This window comes from Aethalodelphis obliquidens, unplaced genomic scaffold (genome assembly GCF_003676395.1).
Source record: "Aethalodelphis obliquidens isolate GAN/ISIS:26980383/991018 unplaced genomic scaffold, ASM367639v1 scaffold83, whole genome shotgun sequence".
Taxonomy (NCBI): domain Eukaryota; kingdom Metazoa; phylum Chordata; class Mammalia; order Artiodactyla; family Delphinidae; genus Aethalodelphis; species Aethalodelphis obliquidens.
The window spans coordinates 4242413-4260594 of NW_020838027.1; positions in this window are offsets into that span (position 1 = coordinate 4242413).

The window sequence follows — 18182 nt, forward strand, 5'->3', positions numbered from 1 at the left end:
TAAAATTGTGATAACACTGTTGTGGTGGATTAAATATGCCTCAAGTTCTTCACCATTCCTTGTATTGAGAGGCAAAGCTTATATCCTCTCCCCTTGAACCTGAGTTGGCCCCATGACTTATTTTGATCAGTACATTATGGCTCAAGTGATATTGTATAACTTCCAAGCCTTAGCCTCAAGAGGTATGTGGCTTCTGCTCTGGCATGCTTGGAATGCTCCCTCTTGAAAGCCAGCTGTCTTATAAAGATTCTGAATGCCATGAGACTACCATGCTGTGAGGAAGTCTAAGCCACCCAGCAAGAGAGAGAGAAGCCACAGCACCAGGCATGTGAGTGAAAACTTCTTGGACCTTCTGGTCCAGCACAGCCACCAGCTAAATGCAACCAAGTACCTGACCCCTTCTGGTGATGTGGAGCAGAAGAACCCCCCAGCTAATCCCTACTCACATTCTCGATTTACAGAATTGTGAGGAATAGCCGGTGATTGATTGTTGTTTAAGAGCGGTTTGCTATGTAGAAACAGACAACCAAAACAGCTTTACAAATAATTTTGTGTTCTGTTTTTTTTTTAAACCACTTAATGACAAATCTTGGTCATTTCTTCCAAATTATTAGGTATTCCATTACAATTAACAGAAAACCCAACTCACAAGTGCTCAAACACAGAGGGGGGTATTTTTCTCATGTAATAAGAAAGCATTGGTAGGGGCCTGCTGGTGATGGTTCAGTGTCAACATCAGGTCTGACATCATTGTGATTCTTCAGCCTTTACCCTGAAGTTGAAAGATGGCTACTCCAGCTCCAGGCATCATATACATTTTCAAGGCAGGGATAAAAGGGAAACAGAGAAGGAGCTGCTTCCCACAGTCCTGGATAGAATTCTGCTCATGTCTCACTGGACAGAAACACATCACACGGCCACTTCTGGCTACAGAGGGGCTGAGCAAGTGAGTGTTTTGCCTGGAGCTGGGCACATGACTGACCCAAGCCAAACTGGGCTCCATAGCAAGGCAACCAACAGTGCCTGCTGTAGGTCAGCCACAGGCTTCTCCTTCCCCCTGCTTGCCTGATAAGCAGTGATGTTTGGCTTTGCTTCATTTTCTCCTCTTCTTGCACCAATCTATTTGCATAATAACTTTCATTTCTCTCATGATTACAAAAGAGGAAAATGCTCCTTCTAGAGCCTTGGAGAATTCAGGAAAAAAATAGAGTGAAATCATCAATAATCTCATACCCCAGAGATAATGTCAAATGTTAACATTTTGAAATGTTTCCTTCCTGAAATCACCTCCCCACATATGTAAATGATATTATATGACATATTTAGTATGGTACCATCCTTTTTTTACTCAGTGTAAAGTTTTTCATTAAAAAAAACTAATGCCATTAAAGTTTTTCAAAGTCATAATTATTTTTTATTATTTATCATCTTTTTTTCCATATCACCAAACTTACACATGCTTGCTGTAAAACATTCATGTTTATGAACATTCCTGATATTCTCACCTCAAGAGAAAACCACTCTAAACAGCCAGCAGCTTTATCAGAATTTGTTTAACTATTACATGCTGTTGGACATCCAGGTTGTTTTATCACTACAGATAACATTTTGATGAATATTCTTGTACATCAATTCTATTCACATTTCTGATTATTTCCTCTGTGTAGATTCCTATAAGTTGAATTACTGAGTTAGAGGGTAAAATCACTTTCAAATCTCCTCATGTGGATTAGCTTCTGCTCCATCAGGAAGTCAAAGCTCTGCTCCGAGTCTGACATGGCCAACTGCAGGGAGCTCCACAATTCTCATATTAGACAAAATAGACTTTAAAATAAAGACTATTACAAGAGACAAAAAAGGACACTACATAACGATCAAGGGATCAATGCAAGAAGAAGATACAACAATTGTAAATATTTATGCACCTAACATAGGAGCAGCTCAATACATGAGGCAAATGCTAACAGCCATAAAAGGGGAAATCGACAGTAACACAATAATAGTAGGGGACTTTAACACCCTACTTTCACCAATGGACAGATCAACAAAAATGAAAATAAATAAGGAAACACAAGCTTCAAATGATACATTAAACAAGATGGACTTAATTGCTATTTATAGGACATTCCATCCAAAAACAACAGAATACACTTTCTTCTCAAGTGCTCATGGAACACTCTCCAGGATACATCATATCTTGGGTCACAAATCAAGCCTTGGTAAATTTAAGAAAATTGAAATTGTATCAAGTATCTTTTCCCATGACAACACTATGAGACTAGATATAAATTACAGGAAAAAAACTGTAAAAAATACAAACACATGGAGGCTAAACAATACGCTACTACATAACCAAGAGATCACTGAAGAAATCAAAGAGGAAATCAAAAAATACCTAGAAACAAATGACAATGAAAACATGATGGCCTAAAACCTATGGGATGCAGCAAAAGCAGTTCTAAGAGGGAAGTTTATAGCAATACAATCTTACCTCAAGAAACAAGAAAAATCTCAAATAAACAACTTAACCTTACACCTGAAGTGATTAGAGAAAGAACAAAAAACCCCCAAAAGTTAGCAGAAGGAAAGAAATCATAAAGATCAGATCAGAAATAAATGAAGGACTTCCCTGGTCATGCAGTGGTTAAGAATCTGCCTGCCAATTCAGGGGACACAGTTTCGAGCCCTGGTTCAGGAAGATCCCATTTGCCGTGGAGCAACTAAGCCCGTGTGCCACAACTACTGAGTCTGTGCTCTAGAGCCCACGAGCCACAACTACTGAGCCCACATGCCACAACTACTGCAGCCTGCTTGCCTAGAGCCTGTGCTCTGCAGCAAGAGAAGCCACTGCAACAAGAAACCCTCTCACCACAACAAAGAGTAGCCCCTGCTCACCACAAATAGAGAAAGCAGCAATGAAAACCCAATGCAGCCAAAAAAAAAAAAAAAAAAAAAAAAAAAGAAATGAAGGAAAAGATAACAAAGATTAATAAAACTAAAAGCTGGTTCTTTGAGAAGTTAAACAAATTTGATAAACTATTAGCCAGACTCATCAAGAAAAGAAGGGAGAAGACTCCCTCCAAATCAACAGAATTAGAAATGAAAAAGAAGTAACAACTGACACTGAAGAAATACAAAAGATCATGAGAGATTACTGCAAGCAACTATATGCCAGTAAAATGGACCACCTGGAAGAAATGGACAAATTCTTAGAAAAGCAAAACCTTCCAAGGCTGAACCAGAAAGAAATAGAAAATATAAACAGACCAATCACAAGCACTGAAGTTGAAACTCTGATTAAAAAATAAAAATCTATCAACAAACAAAAGCCCAGGACCAGAGGGCTTCACAGGCAAATTCCATCAAACATTTAGAGAAGAGCTAACACCTATCCTTCTCAAACTCTTCCAAAATATAGCAGAGGGAGGAACACTCCCTAACTCATTCTATGAGGCCATCATCACCCTGATACCAAAACCAGATAAAGATGTTACAGAAAAAGAAAACTACAGACCAATAACACTGATGAACATAGGTGCAAAAATCCTCAACACAAATACTAGCAAACAGAATCAAACAGCATATTAAAAGGATCATACACCACGATCAAGTGGGGTTTATGCCAGTAATGCAAGGATTCTTCAATATATGCAAATCAATGTGACACACCATATTAACAAATTGAAGGAGAAAAACCATATAATCATCTCAAACGATGCAGAAAAAGCTTTTGACAAAAAGTTAAAACTCTCCAGAAAGTAGGCATAGAGAGAACTTACCTCAACATAATAAAGGTCATATATGACAAACCCACAGCCAACATCATTCTCAATGGTGGAAAACGGAAGCCATTTCCACTAAGATCAGGAACAAGACAAGGTTGCCCACTCTCACCACTCTTATTCAGCATAGTTATGGAAGTTTTAGCCACAGCAATCAGAGATGAAAAAGAAATAAAAGGAATCCAAATCAGAAAAGAAGAAGTAAAACTGTCACTGTTTGCAGATGACATGATACTATACATAGAGAATCCTAAAGATGCTACCAGAAAACTACTAGAGCTAATCAATGAATTAGGTCAAGTGGCAGGATACAAAATTAATGCACAGAAATCTCTTGCATTCCTATACACTAATGATGAAAATTCTGAAAGAGAAATTAAGGAAACACTCCCATTTACCACTGCAACAAAAAGAATAAAATACCTAGGAATAAACCAACCTAAGGAGACAAAAGACCTGTATGCAGAAAACTATAAGACACTGATGAAAGAAATTAAAGATGATACCAACAGATGGAGAGATATACCATGTTCTTGGATTGGAAGAATCAACATTGTGAAAATGACTGTACTACCCAAAGCAACCTACAGTTTCAATGCAATCCCTATTAAACTACCAATGGCATTTTTCACAGAACTAGAACAAAATATTTCACAATTTGTATGGAAACAAAAAAGACCCCGAATAGCCAAAGCAATCTTGAGAAAGAAAAACGGAGCTGTAGGAATCAAGCTCCTGGACTTCAGACTATACTACAAAGCTACAGTAATCAGGACAGTATGGTACCGGCACAGAAACAGAAATATAGATCAATGGAACAGGATAGAAAGCCCAGAGATAAACCCATGCATACATGGTCACCTTATCTTTAATAAAGGAGACAAGAGTATACAATGGAGAAAAGACAACCTCTTCAATAAGTGGTGCTGGGAAAACTGTACAGCTACATGTAAAAGAATGAGATTAGAACACTCCATAACACCATGCACAAACTTAAACTCCAAATGGACTAAAGACCTAAATGTAAGGCCAAACACTATGAAACCCTTATAGGGAAACATAGGCAGAACACTCTGACATAAATCACAGCAAGATCCTTTCTGACCCACCTCCTAAAGAAATGGAAATAAAAAGAAAAATAAACAAATGGGACCTAATGAAACTTAAAAGTTTTTGCACAGCAAAGGAAACCATAAACAAGATGAAAAGACACCCCTCAGAATGGGAGAAAATATATTCAAATGAAGCAACTGACAAAGGATTAATCTCCAAAATTTACAAGCAGCTCATGCAGCTCAATATCAAAAAAACAAACAACCCAATCCAAAAATGGGCAGAAGACCTAAATAGACATTTCTCCAAAGAAGATAAACAGATTGCCAACAAACACATGAGAAGATGCTCAACATCACTAATCATTAGAGAAATGCAAATCAAAACTACAATGAGGTATCACCTCACACCAGTCAGAATGGCCATCATCAAAAAATCTACAAACAATAAATGATGGAGAGCGTGTGGAGAAAAGGGAACCCTCTTGCACTGTTGGTGGGAATGTAAATTGATACAGTCACTATGGAGAACAGTATGGAGGTTCCTTAAAAAACTAAAAATAGAACTACCATACGACCCAGCAATCCCACTACTGGGCATATACCCAGAGAAAACCATAATTCAAAAAGAGTCATGTACCAAAATGTTCATTGCAGCTCTATTTACGATAGCCAGGACATGGAAGCAACCTAAGTGTCCATCGACAGATGAATGGATAAAGAAGATGTGGCACATGTATACAATGGAATATTACTTGACCATAAAAAGATACGAAATTGAGTTATTTGTAGTGAGGTGGTTGGACTTAGAGTCTGTCATACAGAGTGAAGTAAGTCAGAACGAGAAGAACAAATACCATATGCTAACACATATATATGGAATCTAAAAAAAAAAAAAGAAAAGAAAAAGGTTCTGAAGAACCTAGGGGCAAGACAGGAATAAAGACGCAGACGTAGAGAATGGACTTGAGGACACGGGGAGGGGGAAGGGTAAGCTGGGACGAAGGAGAGAGTGGCATGGACATATATACACTACCAAATGTAAAACAGATAGCTAGTGGGATGCAGCCGCATAGCACAGGGAGATCAGCTCGGTGCTTTGTGACCACCTAGAGGGGTGGGGTAGGGAGGGTGGGAGGGAGGGAGAGGTAAGAAGAGGGGATATGGGGATATATGTATACGTATAGCTGATTCACTTTGTTATACAGCAACAACTAACACACCACTGTAAAGCAATTATACTCCAATAAGGATGTTAAAGAAAAAGAAAAAAAGAATTCAGGCTGATGCTACAATATGGATGAATCTTGAAGACAAAGTGAAATAAGCCAGACACAAAGGATGAATGTTGTATGACTCCATCTACATGCGGTACCTAGAATAGTCAAATGCCTGGAGACACAAAGCAGACTGGAGGTTCCCAGGGGCCGGGAGAAGTGGGGGGATGGGAGGTTATTGTTTAATGGATGCGGAGTTTCGGTTTGAGAAGATGGAAAGGTTCTGGCGCTGGATGGTGGTGACAGTTGCACCGCAATGTGATCGTACTTCATGCCACTGAACCGTTATATACACTTGAGCATGCTTAAAATGGTAAGTTTCATGTTATAAATATTTGACCACAATTTTTAAAAAACAATTCAGTTCGAGGTCCTCCAGTGTCCTTAAAAGAGCTCTGGAGGGAGCTGCAGCCGGCGGGGGTCCGGGTAGCTGTGGATGTGAAGCCTCTGTGAAGCTCAGGCTGTGTTTCCTGGGTGGGGGCCAGGAGTTCAGTGCCAGTGCCGGGGAGGTTTAGGTGACTCAGTCAAAGTCACCCTGGACAGAGGCTCAGGGAGCCCAGTCTCCCAGCCTCTGGTGGGAGGTGGGGGACGCATCCCTCTGCCTTGAAGAGAGAGGGAAACACCAGCATCCTGGTCCCTCTTTCCTCCCTCCACCCCTGCCGTGATGAGCTAATGTCCTCAAGGAGCATGGAACACTTCTCAGAAGGAAGTTGTATAAATACAGCCCAGCTCAGAGCTGGACCCGTGTGAACAGCCAGCACATCATTTATGGCTGATGAAGAGGTTAATAGATTGATAAATAGTCCAGGTTCCTGCTTCCAGAGAAAGAATTAACCAAGATACCAAATGCTCCCTCGCTGTGGACTAATTTGGCCTGTTCCCCGAGGGACTTAAATTCAGCCCAGACAACTCAGCTGAGGTCAAAGGCTGTGACAGCCTGTGTGCTATCCCCAGTAGGAACCATCAGGAGACTCCTGTTCATTCCCTGTAATTGGGGGGCTTTCCCGGCCCCCAGTCTCAGCCTGGGAGTGTAGTGGATGAGTGCGGGGGTCTGGGTACAGGGTATGAATTTTCATGAGCAACTATAAGGATGTCTTCCCTTGTCCTTGCTGTAAAGAGCCTGGGCCCAGCTAAATTCAGACCAGACGGACTTGCTCAGACAAACCTTACAAGGAAACCACCAGGCCAGGGAGGCAGGGGTGAATCGTTTCAGCAAAGCTCTCATCTGCCCCAGTCATCGTCACTGGGGTTTCTGAGAGCTTTACCTGTGCCTCCTCTGGTTAAACGAACTACCACAGCAGTTCTCTACCCTATCACACAAGACAGCTCTTCTCACGACAAGTAGTTTAGAACACCGCCTTTACGACCGTAATGCAAAATCCTAGTTAATATAACTTACACACACCATTCAAAAAAAATCAACATACAGATATATATATTTAATATTGTGCTGTATTTGGTTTGCTAATATTTGGTTTAGGATTTTTTCATCTGCATTTCTGAATCCTACTGTCAATAACTGTCTTAGTCAACTTGCAATTTTTGTCCAGTTTTGGTAACATGGTTATATATATATATATATATATATATAAATATTTATTTATTCATTTTATTTTTGGCTGCATCGGATCTTAGTTGCAGCACACAGGATCTCCGTTGCGGCACGCGTGTTCCTCTGCTGCGGCATGCGGGCTCATTAGTTGAGGTGCACAGGCCCTCTAGTTGTGGCCCATGTGCTCAGTAGTTGCAGCACGTGGGCTTAGGTGCCCTGCAGCATGTGGGATCTTAGTTCCCCGACCAGGGATCGAACCCATGTCCCCTGCATGGGAAGGTGGATTCTCAACTACTGGACCACGAGGGAAGTCCCAACATGGTCATATTTAATTTGTAAAATGAAGCAGGAAAACTTTTCACCTTTCTGTACTCGATCTGGAATTGTTTGTCTAAAACAGAAATCACTTTTTTTCCTTAACATTTTTCTAGAAATCACTTGTAAAACCATCTGAATCTTCTTGACGCCTTTTCAGGGACAGAATTTTTAAATTACATTTCTGTTTTCTCCAGTGGTTATTGATCTCTTTGTGTTTTATTCTTCTGTTGAGACAATTATTTCATGTTTTCTTTGAAAATATCCATTTACTCCAAGTTTTCAAATTTATTGATAATAATGTGTATGTAATATTATTTAAAAATAAGAATTCTATCTATCATCATGTTCCTTTTCTTGCCCTAAAAAAAACAAACAAACAAAAAAACCAACATACTGCCACAACTGTAGGAGAAATAAAAAGAAAGTAACTTAAAATACTAAAGCAATATCTAAATACTCGGGCACTGCTACATTAACCGATATACTGGAGTACTGAGATGCTGCTACCTACTTATAACGGATACATTTGGATTTAAGAGTAGCAAGACAATTTTCAACTAAAAATTATGTGCCTTTTTGGCATTTGGAATAAGGGTTAAATAAGTATGTTGGTGTACGTACGTAAAGAGGGAACCACTGTGAATGTGGGAGCGACCAAGGTTTCATTAAACAGATGAAATCAGTACCAGGGGTGGCAGAGTCAAGAGATGGTTTTCCAAAATGGTGAGTTGCTCTTGAAACGTTACAAACCAAACAAAGTACGGTGCTTCCTGGACTCACACCCAGGTCAGAGAATTTGGTGTATATGATGGAAAAACGCGTTTTGCTTTATGTAAAACAGGGTTGGATTCCAGGCTGGGGGTCATAAACAGGAGGTTGGCTTCCATGGCATTTTAAAGCTGGCTGATTCTCTCCAGCCACAGGAAAGCCTGAGGGGGGATCAGCTGAGTCAACCGCCAGGGTACCTGGGGGCAAAGGCTTCAAAGATTCACTAAGAGCCCAGGATGAGCCAGGAAAGAAGAGGGAGCACATCGTTCTCACCTCTCTAGGGATCATCTCTCTCTCTCTTTTTTATTTTTTAATTAAAGTATAGCTGCTTTACAATATTGTGTTAGTTTCAGGTGTAGAGCAAAGTGATTCAGTTATACATACACATATATATTCCTTTTCATATTCTTTTTTGTTATAGGTTATTACAAGGCATTGAATATAGTTCCCTGTGCCGTACAGTAGGTCCTTGTTGTTTATCTATTTTTCTTTTTGGAGGAATGTCAGTTTATTTCCACCAAACAAAAAAGAGTTGAAGAAATAGCCAGTAAAATTTTGGGAGTATTATTCCTTAGAAAACAACACTGGTATATTTTAATATAATGAAAGCATGTTATGAGATGCTTAACATGTTGGGTTTTGTAAAAATTTTTATTTTGGGCCACTTCCCACAGCTTGTAGGATCTTAGTTCCCTGACCAGGAATTGAACCCTCGTCCCCAGCAGTGGAAGCGCAGAGTCCTAACCACTGGGCCACCAGGGAAGTCCCTTAACAGGTTTCCATTATTTTCTATATAGTAGTGTGTATCCGCTAAACCCAAACTCCTAACACATCACGTCTTTTGCCTCTGCACACTGATTCTGCCTGGTAGGCTCAGGAGCTGAAGTGACTCACTTCCCCGCGTTATTCTCCGTCCTAGCCCCGCATGCGTGCCCCTGTCGCCCTCCCCCTGACGTCTGATAACGGTATATTGTGTGGGGATTTCGTGGCCGTCTTGTCTCCATCGGAACGAAAGCTCCCAGCAGCAGAGGCCGCTCTCTCTGCAGTTCAGTGACCTTCACAAGCACAAGCGCGTTGACTTAAAGCTGGGAGGCTGTAAATAAACGAGTAATAAATGAATGAGTAGCTTCCTTGCTTTCACTGTTCTACCCTCACCACAGAATCCTCCTCTTGAGGCAGGATCTCATCAGGCCACTTTCTTTGAAGCCCTGCGGGGGTTCCCCTCTGTCTATGGATAATCTGGGGCTCCTGAGCGTGGCCTTCGAGGTGTGCCTCCAGCTTACATTGCCCTCCACACCTGTCCACGCCTCCACCCTCTAGGACACCCTGAACTGCTTGCCCTCCGCAGCTGCCACCTACTGAACGCGTCCGTACACCGCGTCCCGTGCGAAGCACTTCACGTGTATTATTCCATTTAACCTTTGCAAGGGTGCTGTGAGATAGGCACTAGCGTTATGCCCAATTTTCACGTTCCCCATTTTTATGGAAGCGGAAACTGAGGCTTAAATAACCCGCCTAAGATGGGGCAGCTTCTGAATGCCACATCTAAGCCCTGACCTCACCTCCACCTGTCTGCCCCCCAAGTCTACACTTTAACCCCCTACTAAGCGGTACCTCCCGTGTGTCATTATATCCTGACCTCAGCCTGTGCTCAGGGCCCTCTGTGAGCCTAGCACAGCCCTTCCTCCTCTCCACGTGTCTGCCATCCTGCAGTCCCAGCCCCAGTGGCCTTTCTTCCGCAAGTCTTTCCATCCCATCCCCTCTGCTGAGTCACCTTTTCCTCTGCAACCTCAGATGTATTCCGATTGAAAGCAGCGTCAGCTGGGCAGGTGACTCCTCCATTCAGGACTGTGAGCTCTTTCTAAGCAAGGACTACGGTCTATTCATTTCTAAAAGTAGCATCCAAGTCCCAACTCACCATCGATGTTCACTGGCTCTTAACCGTCGTTATTAAGGAAGTGACCACAAGGGAGCGGTACCAAAGGTCTGACGATGGATGGCCCTGACTTCACCTGGGAGACCCTGCAGGGCAGAGGAACAAACGCAAAAAAGAAATGAAAAGGGCTCAGCCGGAAGGGTAAATGACAATGTGAAGTATGGGAGAAAAATTGGATGAAAGTTACCAAAAGAATTTTTTTGGAAGTTTTTGAAAACTTTAGGAGTTTTTCAAAAATTTGGAAAACATGGGGAAATAGCTTTTTCCGTTGAGTATTCTTTGCCTTCTTTACAAAATATTTACATCCTAAGTTTTTTTTTTTTTTTTACATCCTAAGTTTTGCAAACACAATTTTATTAACCAATCAAGAAGTGCATAACACATTCTATCAAGGAAAAAGTACATTTAGATCCATAAAGAGGGTTAAAAATATAATGAATGTTATTTCTTATTACTCTCCAAATGTTGTTACCTTTCTCCCTCCACCCTCCTAATTGCTGTGTACGGATTTAAAATGTTTTTAATCAAGAATTATGTGTTATTTATTTTTCGTTGCTTTGCTATTGTTGTTTGGCTGGGTTTTTCCAATTAACAATGAACAGAAGACCATAAAAATGTCCAGATGTGTTATCTTCCTGGCACTGTTGGAGATCAGAGGCCCCGCAGTAACCTGGGCGGGCAGGTCGGATGGAGAAGAATGGAAAAGGCCAGAGAACATGGGTGGCCACGGCTCACGAATTCATGGGATTCCTCCGTACTGAGGGTCGGGAAGTAAGAGGATTTTGAGAAGTGGGTTTTAGGGGTAACCTTTTTAGGGGGCTTTTTAGGTGGGCCTGGAGTGCCTTAAGTCAAAGGAGAGGTTTAGGTGAGGTCCCACAGACGGCTGGACGTTTGTCCCTGAGGTTGAGGGCAGCTGTGCGATTCCTGCCTGGAAAGTCTCCCAGGCAGGACAGAGGGGCCACCAAACTGTTCCAGTGGTAAGAGCGATGGGCAGGTGGGCTGCTCTGGGCTCCCCCTTCACCCCCAGAGCTCAGAGGGGCCAGGGTTGTCTGCGTGTTTCCCAGGGTCTGGCTGTGGGCCACACAGGAGGGGCGGGGGGACTTAGGGTCCCATACAGATGCTTAGAGAGGTAATGGGATGTGGCAGAAGGGGGCTTCGGATGGACTGCTGGCTTTCAAGGGGTCTGGGAGAAGAGGGGGCAAAGGGCTCCCCTCGAAAAAAAAGATGAACTCACTGGGTCCTGGAGGTTAGAGGCAAGAGGTCTCCAGAGACGGAGGGTCTCTGAAAAATCTAAAGCAGCCCCTAATGAGAGAGGGAGGGACAGACAGACAGACAGATTGAAAGTCTGAGAGAGACTCAGTTTTAGGCACTTACTAGACCCAGAGAGCTTACGACAGGGCCACTCAGCTGAGAGCCTTGCCGCTGACCTACCCTTCCTCCCGGCTTCCCTTCTGCACCAGAAGGGCCAGAAACCGCAGCCCACAAGTCAGGGAGGAGGTGCCGGAGGAGGAGAGAAGAGATGGGCCCGACACGCTGGAGCTGGGAGGGGAGCTCTCATTTCTGAAGGAAGAACAAAGTGCAGATTATTCCGTGTTACCTGATATTCTAGTTTCTGAATTGCACCTGTGTTTTGCAACTTGAAAACAAACAAACAACCCCCCCCAAAAAAAACCTTTAAAGAAAAAGGTGCTTTTGCAACTTGAAATGACCCTACGGCTTTGAGACGAAGATAAAACGGCTTTTCCGAAGCATCCCATCAGCCGTGCTTGTGCTAGCTCTGTCTTATACTCGAGAGGCTGAAGGGAAACACAACAAAATCCTAACAGCCGTGGCCTTTGGGGGAGCGCGATTATGAGCGACGAGGTGATTGTTTTCATTTCCTGCGGTTTCTAAATTTTCTACTGCGAACATGTTATTTTTATAATGTTAATTTAACCTGTTAATTTTATAATCTTGAGGAAATGAAAATAAACAGTATTCTTTGAAAACTGAATGAAGATGCTTCGATTATATAGGCAAGAACAATTTATGGGCAAAGTTGTAAGAAGAGTCCCGCTGGCTGGGATGCGGTGGGGGTGGAGGGGGGGGCCTGAGCTGAGTAAGGTGCTGTGAGAGGGAAGAGGAGGGGACCTGTGGGGTGTCTTCACGTCATTTCCCTTGGGGCCTAGACACCTGCCCCTCACGCTTTACCTTAGACCCAGAAACGCTTCCGTGACACCCAGGTGTGAATTCCTCAGGGCACATCTGCCAACCCTCCCCTCTGGACAGCTCTCCATCAGCCACTGCCTGATCCCCTCTGCACAGCACTTCCTGGAGATGGGAAGGAGGTGTGAAGGTTGATAACGCCGTCTGATGCTCCTCTCACAGCCCTTCTGCCTGAAAAAAGCCTTTCTGGGTCTCCAGTGAGAGTCAGTGAAGAATTTCAGGCCAAGTGAGGGAATTCCCTGGCGGTCCAGTGGTTCGGACTCCGTGCTTTCACTGCTGAGGGCATGGGTTCCATCCCTGTTAGGGCGACAAAGATCCCACAAGCCGTGTGATGTGGCCGAAAAAAAAAAAGAGAGAGAGAATTTCAGGCCAAGTAAGAGGTGGGCCACACCTGGCAGCAGGCTTTCGTAAGCCCAGCACTACTGGCGTTTAGGGCTGGAACGTTCTCTGTGGTCCGGGGCTGTGCTATGCATTGTAGGATGTCTTGCAGCAACCCTGGTCTCTACGCGCTAGAAGCAGTAGCACTACACACTCTGCACCCCAACTTGCAATGATCAAATGTGTCTTCAGAAGTTACCAGAGGTCCATGTCACCCCCAGCCGACAACCATTCCCTTAGAGGGCACTGCCTATCTTACCCGCTCAAAAAAACTGGGCCTCCGGATTAGGGCTAGGTGTGATTAGAACAGACCCCTTGGGGTCCAGTAGATGGCATGACTGACCATCTCCCTCTGGAATTCTGTTAGGATGACAGCATGTCTAGGGTCAGACATCTCCAGGCGGCAGCGGACACTGTATAGACTGAGTGTGTCCCCTGCAAATTCGTACACTGAAGACCCAACTCCCAGTGTGACTATATTTTGAGACGGGGCCTTTAGGGAGGTGATTAAGGTTAAATGAGGTCATAAGGGCTTGACCTTAATCCTGCAGGGCTGGTGTCCTTATAAGCAGAGGAAGAGACACCAATGCTCTCTCTTCCTCTCTCCACGTGTGCGCCCAGAGGCAAGGCCGCGTGACAACACAATGAGAAGACAGCTGTCCGCAGGCCAGGAAGAGAGGTCTTGCCAGAAACGGACTCTGCTGGGCTTGATCCTGGACTTCCAGCCTCCAGAACTGTGAGATAGTAAATGTCTGTTGTTCGAGCCCCCGAGTCTGTGGCATCTTGTGAAGGCAGCCGGGCAGACCCAGACGGGCTGGGAGCTGCTCCAAGAGGGAGGGAGAGGCTGTCCCTGTGGTCCCTGGAAACCCCGAGTAGCCTTGCCTCGTGGGGACATACGCTGGCCGGCTGGGTGGAGGGCGTCCCACCAGAACGGGTGGGAGGTCTCTCGTGTTCCTCGTAAGAGGAAGTAGCGATTAACCGTCGGTATTTGCAGCCACGGGCGAGCGGCTCTGCAGCCTCCCAAAGGGCCAGTCGACAGTCTCCCTTCTCTCTTTCAGGGCAACAAAGGAGGAACGTTCAAGAAATGGAGTATTTGGGCTGATTTTTTTTTAAAACTGAGCATGAAACTCTTTGGGAGGAGCGTCCAAAGTTTTGTGTTAAAAATCTTTTAAAAAAACATGTATTTATTCCTTCACAAGCACCTTTGTCGACCGAGGATTTTGCAGGTCTCGGGGTTTCCACCCCAAGCGTTATTTCTGTAGTATAGACAGAAATGCGGTAGGGGAGTCTGACTGAGTGTGGACCGAGTCCGGAATATCCCTGGGATATTGTTTTCACATCCTAAGCAATTGGACACCTCTTCTTAGTGTGTCGTCTTGGCATTCCAGCTCTTTCTCTTCACACCCGAGGGAAGGAGGCGTAGCAGCCGTCCGGGTCAAGCACATGATACTGAATGAGGTCCTCTCGCCTGTGTCATCCTGCTGGCGTCGGGCCCCCAGTGACCGACACGGACTCCTGCAAGGGAGCCTCCTGGTGGGTCCATGGAGGGATTCGAGTGTCAGACAGAGAGAAGGATATCTCTAGAGACTCATTTCGGAAGATGGTGAGGGCTGGTTCCCGCATTTCAGAAGAATCAGTTTCAGCCTGAGACAGGCTTGGGACCTGGCACCCTGTGCTGCTCTGCTTGCAGCTGGACAAACGTCTTCTGGAACAGCAAAACACAGTAAGTCCCTTATACATGAACCTTCAAGTTGCGAAATTTCATAGATGCGAATGTGTGTTCCATCAATGTCAGGCATGAGTGAAACTGCAGCTTCCTCCGTTTCCTGTTGCTGGCGACCCTTCAGCTCTACCATCTCCCACCTCCTCTCCCTCCTCCAGTCAGTAACTCTTCCTGCCTGTTCACTTGATGCCAGCCCCTGTGTGCCAGCTGTTGTACTGGTGCTACTGTACTTTTCAAGGTACTGTACTGTAAGATTAAAAATGCTTTCTTATTTTTTGTGTTTGTTTTGTATGTATTATCTGTGTGAGAAGTGTTATAAACCTATTACAGTACGGTACTATAGAGCCGATTGTGTTATTGGGTACCTAGGCTAACTCTGTTGGACTTACCAACACATTGGACTTAGGAATACGCTCTCAGAACGGAACTCATTCACATGTAGGGGATTTACTGTACAAAGAAACTGTATGGGACTAAAAATAACTGCGAGCATGTGCAGTTGAGGCAAATTCTGGACCAAAAGATACAAAAAGACCCAAAAAAACCCCAACTGCCACTTCTGAAGAGCTGGGAGCGAAAGCAGGGCACTGGGCATGCCCTCTGCACTCAACACCACAAAGAGGCGGGCAAAACACCTAAGCTGCCGCTCCAGCCCAACCCCTGGACACACCTCTGCCCTCACCCCATATAAGGAACCAGCTCTACCCGCTTCAGAGAGCAAGTGAGCAAGGGAACTTGTTACTTCTTTTTGCTCCCCCCTGCTGCAGCAGGGACCCCAATAAAGCCTTGCCTGAATTTCTTGTCTGGCCTCTGGTCAATTTCTACTGATTGGGGAAGGCCAGGACCCCTGATCGGTATCGAGACTCCAGAGAGCCCCCGGGCAGTCAGGACTGAGAAATGACAGCCCTTTTCCGTCGCCTGTCACCGCTCTGTGCAGCCTCTGTCTTCTCCAGCCTGGAACTCCAGCCGCCTCCAAACTGTTCTCCCTGGAGTCATTCTGCACAAGACGGCTCCAGGGACCTTTCTAAAGCCCCTGTCCGGTCCTGTCACTTCTGAAACTCAGCAAGGAGCTCTCATTTTTAGATTAAAGTGAAAGAAGGCAAATTCAAGAAACCCCATATTTCATGATTCCCTTGCATGAAATAGAAAAGGCAAAACTGTGGAGACAGAAGCAGATTAGTGGTCGCCTGGGTGGAAGCGGGGAGGTGGGGATTCAGAGTCAATGTGTGGGAAGGATCCTACTGGAGTCATAAAAAGGTTTCAAACTGGTTTATGGTGATGGTCACACAACTTGGTAAATGTACTTAAGAATCATTGAATTGTATATTTGAAAAGGGTGAATTATATGATATGCAAAATTAAAAATTATTCAAGCACCTCACCCTAGCCAGCAGGCACTCCGTACTATGGCTCCTAAAGACCTGTCTCGAGGCCCGTCTTGCCCAGCTCTCCTCACTCTGTACCTTCAGTGCTCTCCCTGGTCCAGAGCCTCAGAGGGGCTACATCTTCTCCGCTCAGCCACCTGCACCTTCAAACACCTGCTACAGCCTCCGTCCCCCAGAGCACCCCTCCTCCCCTGACTGCTGGTTCCCACCCGAAACCTGGCTGCTGCCCCTCACAGCTCAGCTCTCCCTGGGATGGATTGCCTTATCCACCCAGATGAGGTCAGGACCCTGTTCTGTGCCCCTGTGCTACCCCTGGACTTTCTCTTTCATGCCACTTATCACTATTTGCTGAATTCTTTCTTAAATGTCTGTCTTCCTTGCTAGTACATGAGCCCACAGATAACTTGTCATAGCGATATTGCAGGGCCCAGTGTGGTCTCTGGCACGTAGTAGGATCTCGGAGATGTTAACTGCATGAATAAACATGGGAGTGAGGTGCAGAGGCCATGGGGCCAGGCAGCTCTTCCAAGAGCGTATGGGTTTATTCAGAAACCGGCATCACTCAGCAGAAGGCACGTTGCAATCTCCCCCAGAGGCTGCGTGACGAGGTAGTAGAGGGTGGGTGGTGGGTGCAGGAGCACACTGTGGGGAGGTTCCCAGGCTGATGATGTGGGGCGGGGGAAGGGGGACTCAGGAAGAGGGAAGGGGGTCTCATCTGGCTGGGCGATCCTGGCTAAGAAACTTAAACTCCCTGGCCTTCTTCTTTTAACCTATGAAAAGGTATCTTTTTTCCTACAAGTCCAGTCATCCTACTAGGCCAGGGCTTTGCAACGTCAGGGTGGCCTGGGGTGTGTGTCACAAGGGTAGATTCCTGAGCCCACCCAGGCCTGGACTCTGCGCGTGTGGTTTGGGAATCTTCACTTTAACACACTCATGGGTGATTTTTATTTTTTATTTCTTTTTTATTTATTATTTTTTTTTGCGGTACGCGGGGCTCTCTCTGTTGTGGCCTCCCGCTATTGTGGCCTCTCGCGTTGCGGAGCACAGGCTCCAGACGCTCAGGCTCAGTGGCCACGGCTCACGGGCCCAGCCGCTCCGCGGCATGTGGGATCTTCCCAGACCAGGGCACGAACCCGTGTCCCCTGCATCGGCAGGCGGACTCTCAATCACTGCGCCACCAGGGAAGCCCCTGATTTTTATTTTTTAATGCAAATTCGTGAGGGGCCAGAGGACTGTCTCTGCCTTGTTCACTCACACACCCCCAAACCTAGCGCAAGGCAGCACAGAGACGGCTGCTCCAGAACTATTCCTTGACGGGTGAATAGGTGGATGAGTGAATAACGTGACAGTCACAGAAATGTGCCTAACCGGCTCTGACAAGGTGGAACAGGGCTCCTGCCCCACTATGGTCGACGGGATCTCCCTCCTCTCTTCTGGGCCAGACTCCCCTTCTGTAAAATACGGCACTGGCTGAAGTGACCCCTGTGACTTTTGGCCTTAAAGGTCCACGGCACGGTGCCATCATGCTTTCTGTTTCCAACATGCCTGCCTCCTTGAGGGGTGAAGAAGAATCCAGGTGAGACGCGACCACAACCCAGAGATTCGTCGTCGGTTTTAATAGGAGGGGTGGAGTCAAACAGTTTAGAGGAAGAGGGGTGGAGTCAAACAGTTTAGAGGAAGAGGGGTGGAGTCAAACAGTTTAGAGGAAGAGGGGTGGAGTCAATCAGTGTAGAGGAAGAGGGGTGGAGTCAAACAGTGTAGAGGAAGAGGGGTGGAGTCAAACAGTTCAGAGGAAGAGGGGTGGAG